The sequence below is a fragment of the Caretta caretta genome, chromosome 1 (assembly GCF_965140235.1).
Source record: "Caretta caretta isolate rCarCar2 chromosome 1, rCarCar1.hap1, whole genome shotgun sequence".
Lineage (NCBI taxonomy): Eukaryota > Metazoa > Chordata > Testudines > Cheloniidae > Caretta > Caretta caretta.
The window spans coordinates 322,769,564-322,792,618 of NC_134206.1; the positions used below are offsets into that span (position 1 = coordinate 322,769,564).

General features: G+C 43.5%; 1 protein-coding gene and 1 long non-coding RNA gene across 7 annotated transcripts in view; both read right to left on the reverse strand.

Annotated features, from left to right (window-relative positions):
* The window catches only part of TBC1D22A (TBC1 domain family member 22A), a 454,341-nt gene that overhangs the window by 13,638 nt on the left and 417,648 nt on the right, over positions 1 to 23,055 (reverse strand). The window lies entirely within an intron of this gene.
* On the reverse strand, positions 7,921 to 10,451 carry LOC125630391 (uncharacterized). The gene is made up of 2 exons (XR_012666862.1): positions 9,164 to 10,451; positions 7,921 to 8,584 (listed from the first exon to the last, which is right to left on the reverse strand). It is a non-coding gene; the product is annotated as an uncharacterized LOC125630391 (long non-coding RNA).

The window sequence follows — 23,055 nt, forward strand, 5'->3', positions numbered from 1 at the left end:
CTGGTGAAATGACTTTAGGTGAGTAAACTTTCTCAAATAGGTTAGAAATTGAAGAAGTGTAAAAACTTGACCCTACAACTTCAATGTCCTGGTTAATATTTACAGAATAATGAGAAGCTATATGCCTTTTATATTAGTAGAACTTTAACTGTACAAATCCTTTTAATTTAAGCCTTTTCATAAGTAGGAAAATAAGGTAGGTTTTCTCTTTATTACTCTTCTTATTTATTTGCTTATCTTCATTCTTCTTTCTTTCTTTGTTTAGTCTCCTGTTGTTTTGCTTACTTTATTTCCTCCATAAATCTTTCAGGAGGTGTTGGAAAATGATACAATAGGTATGGACATAGGTTTTAATATGCTATGAACCCACTTGCTATTTTATAATACTAGAATATATAATATATTATATAATTATATAATACTGCTATGGTGACAGGTTTATCAGCATTTCTACTAGAAATTAGGGCTGTCAAGCAATTAAAAAAATAAGGGTGATTAATCGCGCAATTAAAAATTTAATCGGGATTAATCACACTGTTAAACAATAGAATACCATTTATTTAAATATTTTGGGATGTTTTCTACATTTTCAAATATATTGATTTCAATTGCAACACAGAATACAAAGTGTACAGTGCTCACTTTATATTATTATTTTTTATTAAAAATATTTGCACTGTAAAAATGATAAAAGAAACAGTATTTTTCAATTCACCTCATACAAGTACTGTAGTGCAATCTCTTTATAATGAAAGTTGAACTTACAAATGTAGAATTATGTGCAAAAAATAACTGTATTCAAAAATAAAACAATGTAAGACTTTAGAGCCTACAAGTCCTACTTCAGCTAATCGCTCACACAAACAAGTTTGGTTACAATTTGCAGGAGATAATGCTGCCCATGACTTGTTTACAGTGTCACCTGAAAGTGAGAACAGGCATTCACATGGCACTGTTGTAGCCAGCATTGCAAGATATTTACGTGCCAGATGTGCTAAAGATTCATATGTCCCTTCATGCTTCAACCACCATTCCCGAAGACCTGCGTCAATGCTGATGATGGGTTCTGCACGATAACGATCCAAAGCAGAGTGGACCGATGCATGTTCATCATCTGAGTCAGATGGCACCAGCAGAAGCTTGATTTTCTTTCTTCGTGGTTTGGGTTCTGTAGTTTCTGCATCGGAGCATTGCTCTTTTAAGACACCTGAAAGCATTCTCCACATCTTGTCCCTTTCAGATTTTGGAAGGCACTTCAGATTCTTAAACCTTGGGTCGAGTGCTGTATCTCCCCTTAGAAATCTCATGTTAGTTCCTTCTTTGCATTTTGTCAAATCTGCTGTGAAAGTGTTCTTAAAACGAACATGTGCTGGGTCACTATCCGAGTCGTCTAGAACATGAAATATATGGCATAATCCAGGTAGAACAGAACTGGAGACATACAATTCTCCCTTAAGGCATTATTTTTTTAATGAGCATCATCAGCATAGAAGCATGTCCTCTGGAATGGTGGCCGAAGCATGAAGGGGTATATGAACGTTTAGCATATCTGGCACGTAAATATCTTACAATGCCGGCTACAAAAGTGCCATGCGAACGCCTGTTCTCACATTCAGGTGATATTGTAAACAAGTAGTGGGCAGCATTATCTCCTGCAAATTGTAACCAAACTTGTTTGTGTGAGCGATTAGCTGAAGTAGGACTTGTAGGCTCTAAAGTTTTACATTGTTTTATTTTTGAATACAGTTATTTTTTGCACATAATTCTACATTTGTAAGTTCAACTTTCATTATAAAGAGATTGCACTACAGTACTTGTATGAGGTGAATTGAAAAATACTGTTTCTTTTATCATTTTTACAGTGCAAATATTTTTAATAAAAAATAATAATATAAAGTGAGCACTGTACACTTTGTATTCTGTGTTGTAATTGAAATCAATATATTTGAAACTGTAGAAAAACATCCAAAATACTTAATACATTTCACTGGGTTTAGTGATGTGATTAATCACAATTAATTTTGTTGAGTTAATCGCACGAGTTAACTGTGACTAATCGACAGCCCTACTAGCAATCCTTCTTTTCTAAGGGTTAGTAATTCATTCATAGAAATTTGCTCCAAGCTGAAACTTTGTAGGTGTCTTGGTCTGTGGCTTTGAAGAAGAAAGAAAGAGAAGAAGAAAGAAAAAGAAAGAAATATAGAAAATATAAGAAATATAAATATATATATATAAAATTTTTTAAAAATCTCCTCTCAATTCCATAAGGGAAACACACAATTTACCGCTGTATAATACCGTCAAGTAAGCTATAATAAGAACATTGAACATCATGTTATGAGTTGAACTAGTAGCACAATGACCTGGAGTCTGATGTCATAAGATGCTGAAAACTTCCATAGGAGTGCTGAGTGCCCTCAACTCCCTAAGATGTCAGTGGGAGTTCAGGGTACTCAGTACCTTATAGGATCAGTCCCTCAGTACTTTTCACCTCAAACGGACTGGTTATTATTGTTGCTCAGGTTACAAATGAAAATGAGCATGGAAGTCTCCTCTCTCCATCTGAGCACATCACAAAGCCACCACAGAGTCTGGTACAATTAATAGAGTCTAGCCAGGTAGGGTTTTTTTTAACTTCATATTTATGTTTAAACTGATCCAGTTTTCATTAGCATAGTGTCACATTTTCTCCTCATGCATCTGCTTCCACAGATCCCCATCCTTTAGGGCCTCATGTTATGATGCACAGCCTCAGCACTTTTTGAAAGGATAGCTGTTAATGGATAGTGGCTCAACACAGCCAATAAGGAGCAAGAACAAAGGATATAAAAGATTTGGTCCTCTCCTTAATATGAGGTTGGACCTGATACATCTGACTAATAGAGTTTTACATTTTCAAAATGCAAGATTTCTTATCACCTTGGTGTTTTCTATTTTTAATAATATTTAGCATTTATATAACACTTTTCACGTTGGAAGTGCTTTGCAAGCAATTTATTTACTTTTAGCTAGCTTTGTAGTGTCATGTAGGTTTTTAAAGATGATTAGAAGTCTGTAGCTTTTTCCCATTTAGCATTTTAATAACTTTCATAATACTGCATGTTAAATGGATTCTCAAGTTGTTTCAATAGTACATTTTACCATCCATAAATTTGTCATAATCCCATGGGGAATATTTTGCAGATTCTAAATACTTTTTTTTAAAATCAATACTCCTACCCTGTGAATTACACAGAAACAGCCATTATTTGTGGAGGACACCTATAGACCTTCCTACCAAGACTACAAGAAGAAGGATTCTGGGTGGACTCCTCCTGAAGGTCGAAACAACAGACTGGACTTCTACATAGAGTGCTTCTGCCGACGTGTACGGGCTGAAATTGTGGAAAAGCACCATCACTTGCCCCATAACCTCAGCCGTGCAGAACACAATGCCACCCACAGCCTCAGAAACAACTCTGACATCATAATCAAAAAGGCTGACAAAGGAGGTGCTGTCGTCATCATGAATAGGTCGGAATATGAACAAGAGGCCACTAGGCAGCTCTCCAACACCACTTTCTACAAGCCATTACCCACTGATCCCACTGAGGGTTACCAAAAGAAACTACACCATTTGCTCAAGAAACTCCCTGAAAAAGCATAAGTACAAATCCGCACAGACACCCCTGGAACCCCGACCTAGGGTATTCTATCTGCTACCCAAGATCCATAAACCTGGAAATCCTGGATGCCCCATCATCTCAGGCACTGGCACCCTGACAGCAGGATTGTCTGGCTATGTAGACTCCCTCCTCAGGCCCTACATTACCAGCACTCCCAGCTATCTTCAAGACACCACTGACTTCCTGAGGAAACTACAATCCATCGGTGATCTTCCTGAAAACACCATCCTGGCCACTATGGATGTAAAAGCCCTCCACACCAACATTCCACACAAAGATGGACTACAAGCCATCAGGAACAGTATCCCCGATAATGTCACGGCAAACCTGGTAGCTGAACTTCGTGACTTTGTCCTCACCCATAACTATTTCACATTTGGGGACAATGTATACCTTCAAATCAGCGGCACTGCTAATGGGTACCCGCATGGCCCCACAGTATGCCAACATTTTTATGGCTGACTTAGAACAAACCTTCCTCAGCTCTCGTCCCCTAACGCCCCTACTCTACTTGCGCTATATTGATGACATCATCATCATCTGGACCCATGGAAAAGAAGCCCTTCAGGAATTCCACCATGATTTCAACAATTTCCATCCCACCATCAACCTCAGCCTGGACCAGTCCACACAAGAGATCCACTTCCTGGACACTACTGTGCTAATAAGCGATGGTCACATAAACGCCCTCCTATACCGGAAACCTACTGACTGCTATGCTTACCTACATGCCGCCAGCTTTCATCCAGACCACACCTCACGATCCATTGTCTACAGCCAAGCTCTACGATACAACCGCATTTGCTCCAACCCCTCAGACAGAGACAAACACCTACAAAATCTCTATCAAGCATTCTTACAACTATAATACCCACCTGCTAAAGTGAAGAAACATATTTACAGAGCCAGAAGAGTACCCAGAAGTCACCTACTACAGGACAGGCCCAACAAAACAAATAACAGAACGCCAAAAGCCATCACCTTCTGCCCCCAACTAAAACCTCTCCAACGCATCATCAAGGATCTACAATCTATCCTGAAGGACGACCCATCACTCTCACAGATCTTGGGAGACAGGCCAGTCCTTGCTTACAGACAGCCCCCCAACCTGAAGCAAATACTCACCAGCAACCACACACTACACAACAGAACCACTAACCCAAGAACCTATCCTTGCAACAAAGCCCGTTGCCAACTGTGTCCACATATCTATTCAGGGGACACCATCATAGGGCCTAATCACATCAGCCACACTATCAGAGGCTTGTTCACCTGCACATCTACCAATGTGATATATACCATCATGTGCCAGCTATGCCCCTCTGCCATGTACATTGGTCAAACTGGACAGTCTCTATGTAAAAGAATAAATGGACACAAATCAGACGTCAAGAATTATAACATTCAAAAACCAGTTGGAGAACACTTCAATCTCTCTGGTCACGCAATTACAGACCTAAAAGTTGTAATTCTTCAACAAAAAAACTTCAAAAACAGACTCCAACGAGAGACTGCTGAATTGGAATTAATTTTCAGACTGGATACAATTAACTTAGGCTTGAATAGAGACTGGGAGTGGATGGGTCATTACACAAAGTAGAACTATTTCCCCATGTTTATTTCCCCGCCTCCACCCCCCACTGTTCCTCAGATGTTCTTGTCAACTGCTGGAAATGGCCCACCTTGATTATCACTACAAAAGGTTTTTCTCCCCCTGCTCTCCTGCTTGTAATAGCTCACCTTAAGTGATCTTGTTACAGTGTGTATGGTAAGACCCATTGTTTCATGTTCTCTATGGGTATGTCTACACTACAAAATTAGGTCGAATTTATAGAAGTCGGTTTTGTAGAAAGCGGTTTTATACAGTTGATTGTGTGTGTCCCCACACAAGTGCTCTAAGTGCATGTAGTCGGCGGAGTGTGTCCACAGTAGCGAGGCAACTGTCGACTTCCGGAGCGTTGCACTGTGGGTGGCTATCCCACAGTTCCCGCAGTCTCCGCCGCCCATCTGAAATCTAGGTAGAAATCTCAGTGCCTGATGGGGCTAAAACATTGTTGCGGGTGGTTCTGGGTACATATCGTCAGGCCCCCGTTCCCTCCCTCCCTCCGTGAAAGCAAGGGCAGACAATTGTTTTGTGCCTTTTTTCTTGAGTTACCTGTGCAGATGCCATACCACGGCAAGCATAGAGCCCGCTCAGCAAACCGTCACCGTATGTCTCCTGGGTGCTGGCAGATGTGGTACTGCATTGCTACCCAGCAGCAGTTAATTGCCTTTTGGCAGCAGACAGTGCAGTATGACTGGTAGCCGTCACCGACGTAGTCCTGGGTGCTCTTTTAATCGGGCACCTGGACAAACATGAGAGTGACTCAGCCAGGTCATTTCCCTTTTAAGTTTCGTCTCATGGTGATTCAGTCCTACCGGCAGTGCACTATCTTTTAACCTCCAGCCAGCAAAAGATGATGGCTAGTCGTCATACTGCACCGTCTTCTGCTGAGCACCCAGGAGATGATGACAGCTAGCTGTCGTACTGCACAGTCTGCCGCCAGCAAGATGTATAAGGATAGATGAAGTGGCTCAAAACAAGAAATAGATCAGATTTGTTTTGTATTCATTTTCTCTTCCTTCCCTCTGTGAAATCAATGGCCTGCCAAACCCAGTTTTGAGTTCTATCCTTGAGGTTTTGAGTTCTATTGTTGAGGGGGCCATTCAGTTTTTCACAAAGCCACCCCCTTTGTTGATTTTAATTTCCTGTAAGCCAACCCTGTAAGCCATGTCGTCAGTTGCCCCTCCCTCCATCAGGGCAACGGCAGACAATCGTTCCGCACCTTTTTTCTGTGCAGACGCCATACCACGGCAAGCATGGAGCCCGCTCAGATCACTTTGGCAGTTAGGAGCACAGTAAACACCACGCACATTATCCAGCAGTATATGCAGCACCAGAACCTGGCAAAGCAAAACCAGGCGAGTAGGAGATGTCAGCGTGGTAACATGAGTGATGAGGACATGGACACAGACTTCTCTCAAAGCATGGGCCCTGGCGCTAATGGGCCAGGTTCATGCGGTGGAACGCTGATTCTGGGCTTGGGAAACAAGCACAGACTGGTGGGACCGCATAGTGTTGCAGTCTGGGATGATTCCCAGTGGTTGCGAAACTTTTGCATGCATAAGGGCACTTTTATGGAACTTTGTGACTTGCTTTCCCCTGCCCTGAGGCGCAAGAATACCAAGATGAGAGCAGCCCTCACAGTGAGAAGCGAGTGGCAATAGCCCTGTGGAAGCTTGCAATGCCAGACAGCTACCGGTCAGTCGGGACTCAATTTGGAGTGGGCAAATCTACTGTGGGGGCTGCTATGATGCAAGTAGCCAACACAATCAAAGATCTGCTGATATCAAGGGTAGCGACCCTGGGAAATGTGCAGGTCATAGTGGATGGCTTTGCTGCAATGGGATTCCCTAACTGTGGTGGGGCCATAGACGGAACCCATATCCCTATCTTGGCACCGGAGCACCAAGCCGGCGAGTACATAAACCTCAAGGGGTACTTTTCAATAGTGCTGCAAGCACTGGTGGATCACAAGGGACGTTTCACCAACATCAACGTGGGATGGCCAAGAAAGGTACATGACGCTCGCATCTTCAGGAACTCTGGTCTGTTTCAAAAGCTGCAAGAAGGGACTTTATTCCCAGACCAGAAAATAACGGTTGGGGACGCTGAAATGCCTATATGTATCCTTGGGGACACAGCCTACCCCTTAATACCATGGCTTATGAAGCCATACACAGGCAGCCTGGACAGTAGTCAGGAGCTGTTCAACTACAGGCTGAGCAAGTGCAGAATGGTGGTAGCATGTGCACTCGGACGTTTAAAAGCGCGCTGGCGCAGTTAACTGACTCGGTTAGACCTCAGCGAAACCAGTATTCCCACTGTTATTACTGCTTGCTGTGCGCTCCATAATATCTGTGAGAGTAAGGGGGAGACGTTTATGGTGGGGTGGGAGGTTGAGGCAAATCACCTGGCTGCTGGTTTTGCACAGCCAGACACCAGGGCGGTTAGAAGAGCACAGGAGGGCGCAGTGCGCATCAGAGAAGCTTTGAAAACCAGTTTCATGACTGGACAGGCTATGGTGTGAAAGTTCTGCTTGTTTCTCCATGATGAAACCCACCGCCCCTTGGTTTACTCAACTTCCCTGTAAGCTAACCACCCTCCCCTCCTCCCTTCGATCATTGCTGTCAGAGGCAATAAAGTCATTGTTGCTTCACATTCATGCATTCTTTATTCATTCATCACACAAACAGGGGGATAACTACCAAGGTAGCCCAGGAGGGGTGGTGGAGGAGAGAAGCACCAGGAGGGGTGGTGGAGGAGGGAAGGACAAGGCCACACAGCACTTTAAAAGTTTAAAATTTTAAAACTTATTGAATGCCAGCCTTCTGTTGCTTGGGCAATCCTCTGGGGTGGAGTAGCCGGAGGCCCCCCCACCGCGTTCTTAGGCGTCAGGGTGAGGAGGCTATGGAACTTGGGGAGGAGGGGGGTTGGTTACACAGGGGCTGTAGTGGCGGTCTGTGCTCCTGCTGCCTTTCCTGCAGCTCAACCATACACTGGAGCATATTGGTTTGATCCTCCAGCAGCCTCAGCATTGAATCCTGCCTCCTCTCATCACGCTGCCGCCACATTTGAGCTTCAACCCTCTCTTCAGCCCGCCACTTACTCTCTTCAGCCCGCCACCTCTCCTCCCGGTCATATTGTGCTTTCCTGCACTCTGACATTGTCTGCCTCCACGCAGTCGTCTGTGCTATGTCAGTGTGGGAGGACACCATGAGCTCAGAGAACATTTCATCATGAGTGCGTTTTTTTCGCCTTCTAATCTTCATTAGCTCCTGGGAAGGAGAAGATCCTGTGATCATTGAAACACATGCAGCTAGTGGAGAAAAAAAAAGAGGCAGTGATATTTAAAAAGACACATTTTCTAGAACAATGACTACAGTCTTTCACGGTAAACCTTGCTGTTAACATTACATACACAGCACATGTGCTTTCGTTTCAAGGTTGCATTTTGCCTCCCTCCACCACGTGGATAGCCCCTCATACCCACCCCCGGCTAAAAGTGGGGAACATTTCTGTTCAGCCACAGGCAAACAGCCCAGCAGGAACGGGCACCTCTGCATGTCCACTTAAGAAAAGCACCCTATTTCAACCAGGTGACCATGAATGATATCACTCTCCTGAGGATAACACAGAGAGATAAAGAACGGATGTTGTTTGAACGCCAGCAAACATACACTGCAATGCTTTGTTCTACAATGATTCCCGAGTACGTGCTACTGGCCTGACGTGGTAAAGTGTCCTACTATGGTGGGTGGAATAAGGCTGCCCTCCCCAGAAACCTTTTGCCAAGGCTTTGGGAGTACATCCGGGAGAGCTGCAAATGCCAGGGCAAATTAATCCTTTCACATGCTTGCTTTTAAACCATGTATAGTATTTTAAAAGGTACACTCACCGGAGGTCCCTTCTCCACCTGGCGGGTCCAGGAGGCAGCCTTGGGTGGGTCCGGGGGGCGACTGCCTCCATGTCCAGGGTGAGAAACAGTTCCTGGCTGTCGGGAAAACCGGTTTCTCCTCTTGCTTGCTGTGAGCTATCTACAACTTCATCATCATCATCTTTCTCGTCCCCAAAACCTGCTTCTGTGTTGCCTCCATCTCCATTGAAGGAGTCAAACAACACGGCTGGGGTAGTGGTGGCTGAACCCCCTAAAATGGCATGCAGCTCATCATAGAAGCGGCATGTTTGGGGCTCTGACCCAGAGCGGCTGTTCGCCTCCCTGGTTTTCTGGTAGGTTAGCCTCAGCTCCTTAAGTTTCACGCAGCATTGCTTCGGGTCCCTGTTATGGCCTCTGTCCTTCATGCCCTGGGAGATTTTGACAAATGTTTTGGCATTTCGAAAACTGGAACGGAGTTCTGATAGCACGGATTCCTCTCTCTATACAGTGATCAGATCCCGTACCTCCCGTTCGGTCCATGCTGGAGCTCTTTTGCGATTCTGAGACTCCATCATGGTCACCTCTGCTGATGAGCTCTGGCCAGCGTGGCAAGCTGCAGGTGACCATGCAAACAGGAAATTGAAATTCAGAAGTTCGCGGGCCTTTTCCTGTGTACCTGGCCAGTGCATCTAAGTTGAGATGTCCAGAGCGGTCACAATAGAGCACTCTGGGATAGCTCCCGGAGGCCAATACCATCTAATTGCGTCCACAGTTCCCCAAATTCGACCTGGCAAGGCCGATTTAAGCGCTAATCCACTTGTCAGAGGTGGATTAAGGAAATCGATTTTAATAGCCCTTTAAGTAAAAAAAAAAAGGGCTTCATCGTGTGGACGGGTGCAGGTTTACATCGATTTAACGCTGCTAAATTCGACCTAAACTCCTAGTGTAGACCAGGGCTATGTATATAAATCTCCCCACTGTATTCTCCACTGAATGCATCTGATGAAGTGAGCTGTAGCTCACGAAAGCTTATGCTCAAATAAATTTGTTAGTCTCTAAGGTGCCACAAGTACTCCTTTTCTTTTTGCGAATACAGACTAACATGGCTGCTACTCTGAAACCTATAGATCTATGAGATGTCTACCTATTTACTCTGCAGCTACCATTGATATATTGTTCCTAAACTATTCTGTTTATATACCATGTTTAGTAACAGTGGTAACCAAACAAGCATTATGTGAATTTGCTGACAGTGGGCTGATGCTGTTAAATACAATACAGAGAAAAAAAGAGAGGACACAAGAGTTAATTAAAAGACATTCACTGTAGTTACAACTTTGCAAAGTGACAGAATAACAACACTACCTAGCCCTTTTATAGCCATTTTCATCAGTAAATGTTAGAGCACTTTAAAATGGAGATCAGTATAATTATTGCGGCTGGGGAAACCAAGACACAGAGAGGTGAAATGACTTTCTCAAGGCCACACAGCATGCCATTGACAGAACTGGGAATAGGTCCCGGGCCTCCAAAGTCCCAGTCCAGTGCTCTATCCAGTAATCAACACTACCTCTCTCCTACAGACAAAAGCTACTATCTTTTAAAGAGGTATCTGTAGCAAAACTATTGGTAGTTCTAAAACATTTCTTAGCCACAGGGAGGAATTAGTGGACCAATGACTGTCAGCTGTACCTGGCAATAATGCATTGACAGTAGCCTAAATTATATTCCACACACTGTGTGGTTCTGAAGTGCTCTCATTTCACTGGATACTTAAAGTGGACTATCTGACCATGTTCATCTCTCAAACCTGGGATCTGACTGCATGGTAGAGTATTGGGGGCCCATCCCTGGTCCTCTCTCCCTACATCTTCTGCACTAACCTAATTACAAGTTGTCATAAATATAAAGGGAAGGGTAAACCCCTTTGAAATCCCTCCTGGCCAGGGGAAAGCTCCTCTCACCTGTAAAGGGTTAAGAAGCTAAAGGTAACCTCGCTGGCACCTGACCAAAATGACCAATGAGGAGACAAGATACTTTCAAAAGCTGGGAGGAGGGAGAGGGACAAAGGGTCTGGGTCTGTCTGTGTGCTGCTCTTGCCAGGGACAGAACAGGAATGGAGTCTTAGAACTTTTAGTAAGTAATCTAGCTAGGTATGTGTTAGATTATGATTTCTTTAAATGGCTGAGAAAAGAATTGTGCTGAATAGAATAACTATTTCTGTCTGTGTACTTTTTTTGTAACTTAAGGTTTTGCCTAGAGGGGTTCTCTATGTTTTGAATCTAATTACCCTGTAAGATAGCTACCATCCTGATTTTACAGGGGGGATTTCTTTATTTCTATTTACTGCTATTTTTTATTAAAAGTCTTCTTTTAAAAAACTGAATGCTTTTTCATTGTTCTCAGATCCAAGGGTTTGGGTCTGTGGTCACCTATGCAAATTGGTGAGGCTTTTTATCCAACATTTCCCAGGAGAGGGGGGGGTGCAAGTGTTGGGAGGATTGTTCATTGTTCTTAAGATCCAAGGGTCTGGGTCTGTAGTCACCTAGGCAAATTGGTGAGGCTTTTTACCAAACCTTGTCCAGGAAGTGGGGTGCAAGGTTTTGGGGAAGTATTTTGGGGGGAAAGACGCGTCCAAACAGCTCTTCCCCAGTAACCAGTATTAGTTTGGTGGTGGTAGCGGCCATTCCAAGGATAACGGGTGTAATATTTTGTACCTTGGGGAAGTTTTGACCTAAGCTGGTAAAGATAAGCTTAGGGGGGTTTTTCATGCAGGTCCCCACATCTGTACCCTAGAGTTCAGAGTGGGGGAGGAACCTTGACATGGTGGCACAGTGGTGGGATTAACCTGAAATCATTTGAGATCCAGTTGAGATTTTTTGAACTAGAAATACAGATTTTAAAAAGGAAATTTAAAAGAATTTTAAAGAAAGAAAGAAAGAAAAGTCCAGAAAGCAGCTTTGAAACTGAAAGCAGCTTGGTTTCTCTCTGCTTTGTGGCCAAGCAGAGACAAAAGGGGATTATCTTGTGAATTGCAGGTTTTTTTGCCTGGAGGCAGGGTACTTAACTCCTGCAGGGAAATTCACAGTCTTCCAACCCATTGTTTTTTTTTTCTTTTCTTCCTAAAAGTAAATAGGGGGTGTGTGTTCTACCCATTTGCTTTTTCTTTGGGCTGGGTAAGCAGGTTTCCAAGCAGTTGGAGGTTTTTTGCTTTAATTTGGGCCCAGAGCAGAGACAAGGGAATTGTCTTTTTCTGTAGGCTGACAATCACTATCAGAGAATAGGTATTCTATTGCAGCACAGCAAAATTTTACAGCCAAGTTTTGTTTGTTTATTTCTAAACCTCGGGTGTAAAGTTAGTTAAAAACAGAGAGGTTAGAATGACCAAATCCTCAGCTCGACTTCAGCTGGAATTAGCCAAATTTCAGGCTGAGGAAAGACAAAGGGAACATGAAAGACAGATAGAACTCATGCAGCTGAAGAAGGAACAAGAAATGGAGGCAAGGAAGCATGTGGAGGAGGAGAGGGAAAAAGAGAGGAAGCATGTGGAGGAGATGGAGAGGATAAAGGCCCAGCAGAATATACCAACAAACCCTAGCAATCCTTCTCCAGGTACCACTTCCCATCCCAGAAAGTTCCCCACCTACAAGGCAGGTGATGATACTGAGGCCTTCTTAGAGAACTTCGAAAGGGCCTGCCTTGGGTACAACATCTCTACTGACCAATACATGGTAGAGCTGAGGCCGCAGCTCAGTGGACCCTTAGCTGAGGTGGCAGCTGAAATGCCTAAAGAACACATGAACAAGTATGAACTGTTTAAATCCAAGGCGAGAGTCAGAATGGGGATAACACCCGAGCAGTCTCGTCGGAGGTTCAGAGCCCTAAGGTGGAAACCAGACATGTCATTTACCCGACATGCCTACCACATTGTGAAACATTGGGATGCCTGGATATCAGGAGCAAGTGTTGAATCTCCAGTAAATTTGCCCTTCCTAATGCAAATGGAACAATTCTTAGAGGGTGTTCCTGAGGAAATAGAAAGATACATCCTAGATGGGAAACCCAAAACTGTAATTGAGGCAGGAGAGATTGGAGCCAGATGGGTGGAGGTGGCAGAGAAGAAGAAAACTGGTCGCAGTTGGAGCAGAGACCAGAAGGGACCACCCCAGACCACACCCTATTACCGGGGGCCGCCCAAAGCCCCACCTACCTCCCAAAGAGCCCTCCAGACCCCTTATCGTCCCACCACCCCGTTCTCCAGCAACCCTCCTCGCCCCAGTGACCCGTCAGCTGGACGATGTTTTAAATGTAACGAGCTGGGGCATGTAAAGGCCAACTGCCCCAAGAACCCCAACAGATTACAGTTCATTGCACCGGAATCACACCAGAGGTCCACAGGCCCAGATACCTCCCAGATACCCTTGGAGCGGAGGGAAACTGTGAGTGTGGGCGGGAAGAAGGTCACCGCGTGGAGGGACACCGGAGCACAAGTGTCAGCTATCCATGCTTCCTTAGTGGACCCCAATTTAATCAACTCAGAGATCCAAGTGACGATTCAACCCTTCAAGTCCAACTCTTTCAATTTGCCTACAGCCAAGTTGCCTGTCCAGTACAAGGGCTGGTCAGGAATGTGGACTTTTGCAGTCTATGATGATTATCCCATCCCCATGCTGTTGGGGGAAGACTTGGCCAATCATGTGAAGCAGGCCAAGAGGGTGGGAATGGTCACCCGCAGCCAGGCTAAACAAGCCGTGAGGCCTAGCTCTGTTCCGGAAACTTCTATCAGGACCCAGTCAGAGGTGATGGACCTGGACCCCAGGCCAATGTCTGCAACAGCAGTAGTGGATCCAGTCCCAGAGACCCAGACGGAACCAGTCCCAGAACCGGAACCAGCCGAACAACCAACACCAGACCCCGTGTCAGCACTGAATCCAGTACTTGCAACCTCAACAACGGAGGGCCCCACCGAACCTGAACTGGCAGCAGCCGATAACCCGACCCAAGAGGCTCAGCCGGAGCCTGAATCCCAACATAGTGCACCAGCGGAGAGCGGTTCACAGTCAACAGAAACAGCTCCATCCCCTATATCGCTTCCAGAGGGACCAAGCCTAGGTCCACAATCCCATGAGGAACTGATGTCTCCAGCATCAAGGGAACAGTTCCAGACCGAACAGGAAGCAGATGAAAGCCTCCAGAGAGCTTGGACGGCGGCACGGAGCAACCCACCGCCTCTCAGCTCTTCTAATCGATCCAGGTTTGTTGTAGAAAGAGGACTTTTATACAAGGAAACTCTTTCTGGTGGACACCAGGAAGACTGGCATCCTCAGAGACAGTTGGTAGTTCCAACTAAATACCGGGCCAAGCTCTTGAGCTTAGCCCATGATCACCCTAGTGGCCATGCTGGGGTGAACAGGACCAAAGACCGTTTGGGGGGGGTCATTCCACTGGGAGGGAATGGGCAAGGATGTTTCTACCTATGTCCAGTCTTGTGAGGTGTGCCAAAGAGTGGGAAAACCCCAAGACCAGGTCAAAGCCCCTCTCCAGCCACTCCCCATCATTGAAGTTACATTTCAGCGAGTAGCTGTGGATATTCTGGGTCCTTTTCCGAAAAAGACACCCAGAGGAAAGCAGTACATACTGACTTTCATGGATTTTGCCACCCGATGGCCGGAAGCAGTAGCTCTAAGCAACACCAGGGCTAAAAGTGTGTGCCAGGCACTAGCAGACATTTTTGCCAGGGTAGGTTGGCCCTCCGACATCCTCACCGATGCAGGGACTAATTTCCTGGCAGGAACTATGAAAAACCTTTGGGAAGCTCATGGGGTAAATCACTTGGTTGCCACTCCTTACCATCATCAAACAAATGGCATGGTGGAGAAGTTTAATGGAACTTTGGGGGCCATGATACGTAAATTCGTAAATGAGCACTCCAATGATTGGGACCTAGTGTTGCAGCAGTTGCTCTTTGCCTACAGAGCTGTACCACATCCCAGTTTAGGGTTTTCCCCATTTGAACTTGTATATGGCCGTGAGGTTAAGGGGCCATTGCAGTTGGTGAAGCAGCAATGGGAGGGATTTACACCTTCTCCAGGAACTAACATTCTGGACTTTGTAACCAACCTACAGAACACCCTCCGAACCTCTTTAGCCCTTGCTAGAGAAAACTTACAGGATGCTCAAAAAGAGCAAAAAGCCTGGTATGATAAACATGCCAGAGAGCGTTCCTTCAAAGTAGGAGACCAGGTCATGGTCTTAAAGGCGCTCCAGGCCCATAAAATGGAAGCATCCTGGGAAGGGCCATTCACGGTCCAGGAGCGCCTGGGAGCTGTTAAGTATCTCATAGCATTCCCCACCTCCAACCGAAAGCCTAAGGTGTACCATATTAATTCTCTAAAGCCCTTTTATTCCAGAGAATTAAAGGTTTGTCAGTTTACAGCCCAGGGAGGAGACGACGCTGAGTGGCCTGAAGGTGTTTACTACGAAGGGAAATGTGCTGGTGGTGTGGAAGAGGTGAACCTCTCCATGACCCTTGGGTGTATGCAGCGACAGCAGATCCAGGAGCTGTGCACTAGCTACGCGCCAACGTTCTCAGCCACCCCAGGACTGACTGAACGGGCATACCACTCCATTGACACAGGTAATGCTCACCCAATTAGGGTTCAACCTTACCGGGTGTCTCCTCAAGCTAAAACTGCTATAGAACGGGAGATCCAGGATATGTTACAGATGGGTGTAATCCGCCCCTCTGAAAGTGCATGGGCATCTCCAGTGGTTCTAGTTCCCAAACCAGATGGGGAAATACGTTTTTGCGTGGACTACCGTAAGATAAATGCTGTAACTCGCCCAGACAACTATCCCATGCCACGCACAGATGAACTATTAGAGAAACTGGGACGGGCCCAGTTCATCTCTACCTTGGACTTAACCAAGGGGTACTGGCAGGTACCGCTAGACGAATCTGCCAAGGAAAGGTCAGCCTTCATCACACATCTCGGGCTGTATGAATTTAATGTACTCCCTTTCGGGCTGCGAAATGCACCCGCCACTTTCCAAAGACTTGTAGATGGTCTCCTAGCGGGATTAGGAGAATATGCAGTCACCTACCTTGACGATGTAGCCATATTTTCGGAGTCCTGGGCAGACCACCTGGAACATCTACAAAAAGTCCTTGAGCGCATAAGGGAGGCAGGACTAACTGTTAAGGCTAAGAAGTGTCAAATAGGCCTAAACAGAGTGACTTACCTTGGACACCAGGTGGGTCAAGGAACTATCAGCCCCCTACAGGCCAAAGTGGATGCTATCCAAAAGTGGCCTGTCCCAAAGTCAAAGAAACAGGTTCAATCCTTCTTAGGCTTGGCCGGTTATTACAGACGATTTGTACCGCACTACAGCCAAATCGCTGCCCCACTGACAGACCTAACCAAAAAGAAACAGCCAAATGCTGTTCAGTTGACCGGAAAGTGTCAGAAGGCCTTTAACAAGCTTAAAGCGACACTCATGTCTGACCCTGTACTAAGGGCCCCAGACTTTGACAAACCGTTCCTAGTAACCACAGATGCATCCGAGCGTGGTGTGGGAGCAGTTTTAATGCAGAAAGGACCTGATCAAGAATTCCACCCTGTAGTGTTTCTCAGCAAAAAACTGTCTGAGAGGGAAAGCAACTGGTCAGTCACTGAAAAAGAATGTTACGCCATTGTCTACGCTCTGGAAAAGCTACGCCCATATGTTTGGGGACGGCGTTTCCACCTGCAAACCGACCATGCTGCACTGAAGTGGCTTCACACCGTCAAGGAAACTAACAAAAAACTTCTTCGGTGGAGTTTAGCTCTCCAAGATTTTGATTTCGACGTCCAACACATCTCAGGAGCCTCTAACAAAGTGGCTGATGCACTCTCCCGTGAAAGTTTCCCAGAATCAACTGGTTAAAATCGTCCTTGAGATGTGGAAAATATTGTTAGTCTTTATGTACTTGGTAGTATATTTAGAGATGCATGTGTCTTATTAACTCTGTTTTTCCTAGAGCTCCAGGAAGAAATCCCAGCCAGTGTTTCACCCTAGCTGAGATTTGGGGGGCGTGTCATAAATATAAAGGGAAGGGTAAACCCCTTTGAAATCCCTCCTGGCCAGGGGAAAGCTCCTCTCACCTGTAAAGGGTTAAGAAGTTAAAGGTAACCTCGCTGGCACCTGACCAAAATGACCAATGAGGAGACAAGATACTTTCAAAAGCTGGGAGGAGGGAGAGGGACAAAGGGTCTGGGTCTGTCTGTGTGCTGCTCTTGCCAGGGACAGAACAGGAATGGAGTCTTAGAACTTTTAGTAAGTAATCTAGCTAGGTATGTGTTAGATTATGATTTCTTTAAATGGCTGAGAAAAGAATTGTGCTGAATAGAATAACTATTTCTGTCTGTGTACTTTTTTTGTAACTTAAGGTTTTGCCTAGAGGGGTTCTCTATGTTTTGAATCTAATTACCCTGTAAGATAGCTACCATCCTGATTTTACAGGGGGGATTTCTTTATTTCTATTTACTGCTATTTTTTATTAAAAGTCTTCTTTTAAAAAACTGAATGCTTTTTCATTGTTCTCAGATCCAAGGGTTTGGGTCTGTGGTCACCTATGCAAATTGGTGAGGCTTTTTATCCAACATTTCCCAGGAGAGGGGGGGGTGCAAGTGTTGGGAGGATTGTTCATTGTTCTTAAGATCCAAGGGTCTGGGTCTGTAGTCACCTAGGCAAATTGGTGAGGCTTTTTACCAAACCTTGTCCAGGAAGTGGGGTGCAAGGTTTTGGGGAAGTATTTTGGGGGGAAAGACGCGTCCAAACAGCTCTTCCCCAGTAACCAGTATTAGTTTGGTGGTGGTAGCGGCCATTCCAAGGATAACGGGTGTAATATTTTGTACCTTGGGGAAGTTTTGACCTAAGCTGGTAAAGATAAGCTTAGGGGGGTTTTTCATGCAGGTCCCCACATCTGTACCCTAGAGTTCAGAGTGGGGGAGGAACCTTGACACAAGTTACTACAGCCCTAGGGGAAACTCCCTTGCCCACTATGGTCCTAGTGGCAGGGAAAAAAAGAAAATCAGAATATCTGTACAGCTGTTTGATAGGAAGGGCATGTTAATTCCCATGAGTTCCTTGCTCTGTGAGTAGCTGTGCATTTCCTACACAGAACAGGCACAGTGTCACAGGTCCCAGTCAACTGTCCCTTGTGGTCGCTCACTAGACTGCTGAGAGGAGAATCCAAGCCTCTGGATCCCAAGATGTTCTAAACATCTCAAAGCCTAAACAGCATCCAGCTACTGTCCCAGTCTTTGGGGTCCTTAGGCACACTCTAAGGCAGAGACCATCTGCCTAACTCCTGGGCTCAGTACTGAGTCTTTAGATTCCCCTGTAGCTTAAACACAACCTCTCCCAGATCTCCACCCTAAGGTGTGACCCTTCTGATTTACCATTAAGTCTCGGAAGGCAGATGGGGGATGTGAAGCATGTAACACATACAGAACCCTGCACATGTTTCTAACACTGTAATGGTCTTTATTTGATAGCACAAGAAATACATAGATCCATACAAAAATAAATTCTACACACATTTCCCTGCCGCAGTTTCCTCCCCACTCCAAAGCATTCTTTGGTCTGAGGTTGAAGTCACTTGAATAACCCAGAGTCCTGTTCCACTGCCTGGCTTGTCCTGAAACATGGATCCTTACTTCCTTAAGTCAGCTTGTTTCATTGCCATTGGTCAGTCTGACCCCCTTCCCTTCTCCCGCCTGGACTTCCTGTGTGTTGTTCCCCAAGCTCCTTCTGTGTGGTTCTGGGTATCTGTTTATGTATCCCCCTACCACCATGTGCCTTTTTTTGTTCTGTATTTTGGTAACTTTCCATTGCTCCAAAAACCTCTCCCCTCAAACCAGAAGGGGGAGCGTAAATGTAGTTTCCCCTAAGATGCAGTTACTCTGTAGCATAACCATTAGGTGTCTTAAAGCTGAGCATTTCCCATTGTCTTCAGTCTGGTGTGTACATGCTGCAGGCCCTGTCCACAATAGCAGATACACATACATAGGCTTTCCATGATACAGAAATTCCGTGATACCAACTTCTCATCATCAACCAGAATTCATGAATTGTACAGACAGATTCCACAATTCATCACACACAATTCCTCTGCTGCATAGTGCTGACCATTATCAGAACTAGTCAGCCCAGTACAAGCCAATTTATGTGGCCTATGGGCACCTACACATCCTTCCTGCCATGTAAATTAGGAACTGGATTGGGTCCTAAATACATAATTTCATAACTATTACAGAAAAATAAAAAACATGATACTAAAAAAGTACTGTGATATTTAAATACCCCATAAGATTCCAGTTACATATTTACTCCACAATATTTGAGATAATAAAATATTCTCTCATGGTGTCTGGCTCTAGACCACTTGAAATTCAACATTTCATTATTAGACAAACACAAATACATCTATCATAAAACATTCAGTTTACACCTGTTATTTTAAGTGCATAAAGCTTTACATGACAGTCCCCAATTACATATTTAATTTAAATCTGTAATTTAAAAAAAATGCTACAAACTTTTATTGAAGATTAGCAGCTATATTATATACAATAATCACTCAAAACCTTGCCAATTCTCTTTGGTAACTCAACATTTCCTCAGTATGTGCAGTATATGCAGCGTAGACCCCTGTACAGTAAAGACAGGGAAGTAGAGGCCATTCTGCAAATACTGAGGTACGAGGATAATTATCTATCTACCCTAATGCAAAGGTGATAAATATGTAATGGAAAACACCCTGTCCATCACATAATTAAGTTACAATGGGTGGGATTTTCAAAGCTCTCAACATAGGCCTCATTCTGCTTTTATTGAAGTCATAGAATCATAGGACTGGAAGGGACCTCGAGAGGTCATCTAGTCCAGTCCCCTGCAGTCATGAACTAAGTATTATCTTGACCAAACTATTTGCTTCAACAAAGAGCAGAATTAGGCTAATGCTGAGGACTCATAAGTGAGCCAAATCCTTGAAAGCAGGCCAAAGGGTCTACTCAGAGTTATTGGTTATATGGTAGGAGCTGTGCTATCCCCACATTGGACCCATTTAAATTTCTAGTATATGAGATGGGTGAACATATACCACCCATACCCAGTGTTAAATTAATAGCGTTGTGGCCTGCCAGTTAAAATCCATTCCAGTGTCTGTCATTCATCCATGTGTCCTCTGAACAAACCGTCTTGCAACTGGAATGACAGTGTTGCAGTTCAGAACAGAGGTGTTTTAGCACAAACACTCTAGCCAGTGATTATACTGAGTCACTTTCAAGAACAACAAACACATAATATTTTGATAAGGAAAAAAAATTAAAAATGTAGTAATGAAAAATTTACAAAAATATATGACTAAATTATTGATATACTAATTTAACCTAAATATTTGCAATATTTAAAAAAGTTTATCTACTTAGGTAGATGTAGGTATTTATGTGGCATTTGAGGTATGACAAAGTAAGAGGCTTTATGTATGTCTACAATATACATAGTAGGAATAGAAAGTTCTGAATTCTTTACTATGTATATTCCATAGCTATTTGCTTTGTTATTGTAGCTGTGCTGTTCCCAGGATATGAGAGAGACAAAGTAGGTGAGGTAATATGTACTGGACCAACTTCTGTTGGTGGAAGGTACAAGCTTTCGAGATAGAGAGCTCTTCTCTGTGTAGCTTGAAAGCTTGTACCTTTCACCAACAGAAGTTGGTGCAATAAAAGATATTACACCTCATTACCTCATCTCTCTATGTATATTCAAGATATGCTGCAAAATTTCAGAGACACTGAGTTCAAAGGATTTAGGAGATACACATTCTAGTCATGCTATAAATCAGTGTTATTTAAGAACTCCTGTGGTGCCATTTAAAAGTTCAATATTTTTCCTCATTATAGTTTAATGGAAAGAAATCAATACTTGCTGAAACAGTGTACATTCAACTAATTAAATTCAGTATCATTTGATGAGCTTTTTTGCATCTTGTTTATTGAATAGTACATGAGGTATGTATCTTCTATAATATTAGAACCTTCAAGGGGGTTTCAAAGTGTTTTTTAAGAAAATTGTCTATGAAAAGATTCTTATTATTTATCTTATTTTAACCTTTCTTTCATACTCCATGACTTTTTAACCAATGGATCAAAGAACACAGATCACAACCTGACTCTCAGAAGAGATAAACGAACAATGGACAAAAAGGTCATTCCACACACTGATTAGAATGGTTAGCTCTTAAGAGACGCTCATTTTTTGATTCCAAATACATAAAAGTAAATCTTCCCTGCCATCAAATCACACTCAATAATTCAACTGCAGAGATCACTTGCTCTGAAGAAAATATGCTTATTTTATAATTGTCGTGCATTTCTGATGTCCTTTAAATGTCACTAGTCTTTCTGTGCATTAATATTTTGAACTGCGGATTACACTGTTTGACTTTTTACTCATTTTCCTCAAAATTAGTAGTGATCTGAGACACAGGGCCAGAAACTTCCCCAACCACCACCCTGAAAGCATTAGTTAATACAGTCTTCTATAGAGGATTTATTTGACAATCCACTTATTAGTCTGAAAATCTTGTTATATTCTGGAAGAAACCATTGTTAAAAAATAGAGAAAATAGTGATTGCTAGATATGGCTCAAATACCAACTTCTGAAATTGGCCAATGGCTAGGTATGATGGCTCTCAACAAGGTGAAAAATTGAAGATGACACTTTGACAGAACAATCTTCTGTTAATCTTCTGATAACATATGGAGTTGCATTGTCCTTGTAATTAATTTCATATTTTTCAGAAGAAATAATTATTTAGAGAAATGCACCTTAGGGTCCTGAAAATAAAAGCTTATGACAAGTTGATGGTCTTTTTTTTCTCTTTCATGTTTTTCTTTTCATGAATACTGACAAAGACTTTTGATCACTATAGAGCATATTTAAAACACTAAAAACAGCAATTAGATTCTTGTTTGATCCTGTACGAATCTATCTTCTTCATGGCATTTTCGGCCTTACTCGCAAATCATAAAATACGATGTTTTGAAGAACATGGTCAAAAAAGTTGTTGCTTCTATTATTTGGAGCAGGAAGAGGATTTATATCTTCATTTACTGGACTTTGAGTTGAAAATATGATTGATAGTGAGAATTTATTAATTTAAACAGGAAAAACGACATAAAATTACTTCATTTTATCTAATATTTAATATGGTAGGTAGTTCATATGTTCACTCTCATACATTATGAAAAAGTAAAAACATAAAATACCGGTGTGAAAGTTGCAGCTTTCTCAAAGATTTTGCTGTCTACATGGTTAATAAAATTTAAAACTAAGTAAGCATTGACATAGACCATAACAGACTTTCAACTTAGAGAGACAAGGTAGGTGAAGTAATGTCTTTTATTGGACCAACTTCCGCTGGTGAAAAAGACCAGCTTTCAAGCTTGTAAAGAAGCTCTTCCCTTGAGGAAGCGCAACAGCAACGCAGCTGTATTGCTGCGGCTGTGCTGCAATAGCAGTATCATTGTAGACATACCATCAAAGTCATCGGATCTTATTCTCTACTGTTTAATCAAAGCAAATAGGTCCTCATTTTCTGATGTCTCATGTTGAACTTAAGAATTTTGGGAAATCCACTGGAGGCGTTCACTGTCCTGCCAGCTTTTCCTAACACAGCATCTTCCTTCTTTCTTCCATGCTGTCCTGCATCCATACATGTTCTGCTATAACCTAGATTGTAAACTCCTTAGAGCTTTAATAAATATTTGGACAGTTCCTACTACAATATAATCACAAACCCTTATTTGTGCTACCATAATATACATTATTATAATTTATGTTAAATGTATATTTTCTTTTCTGA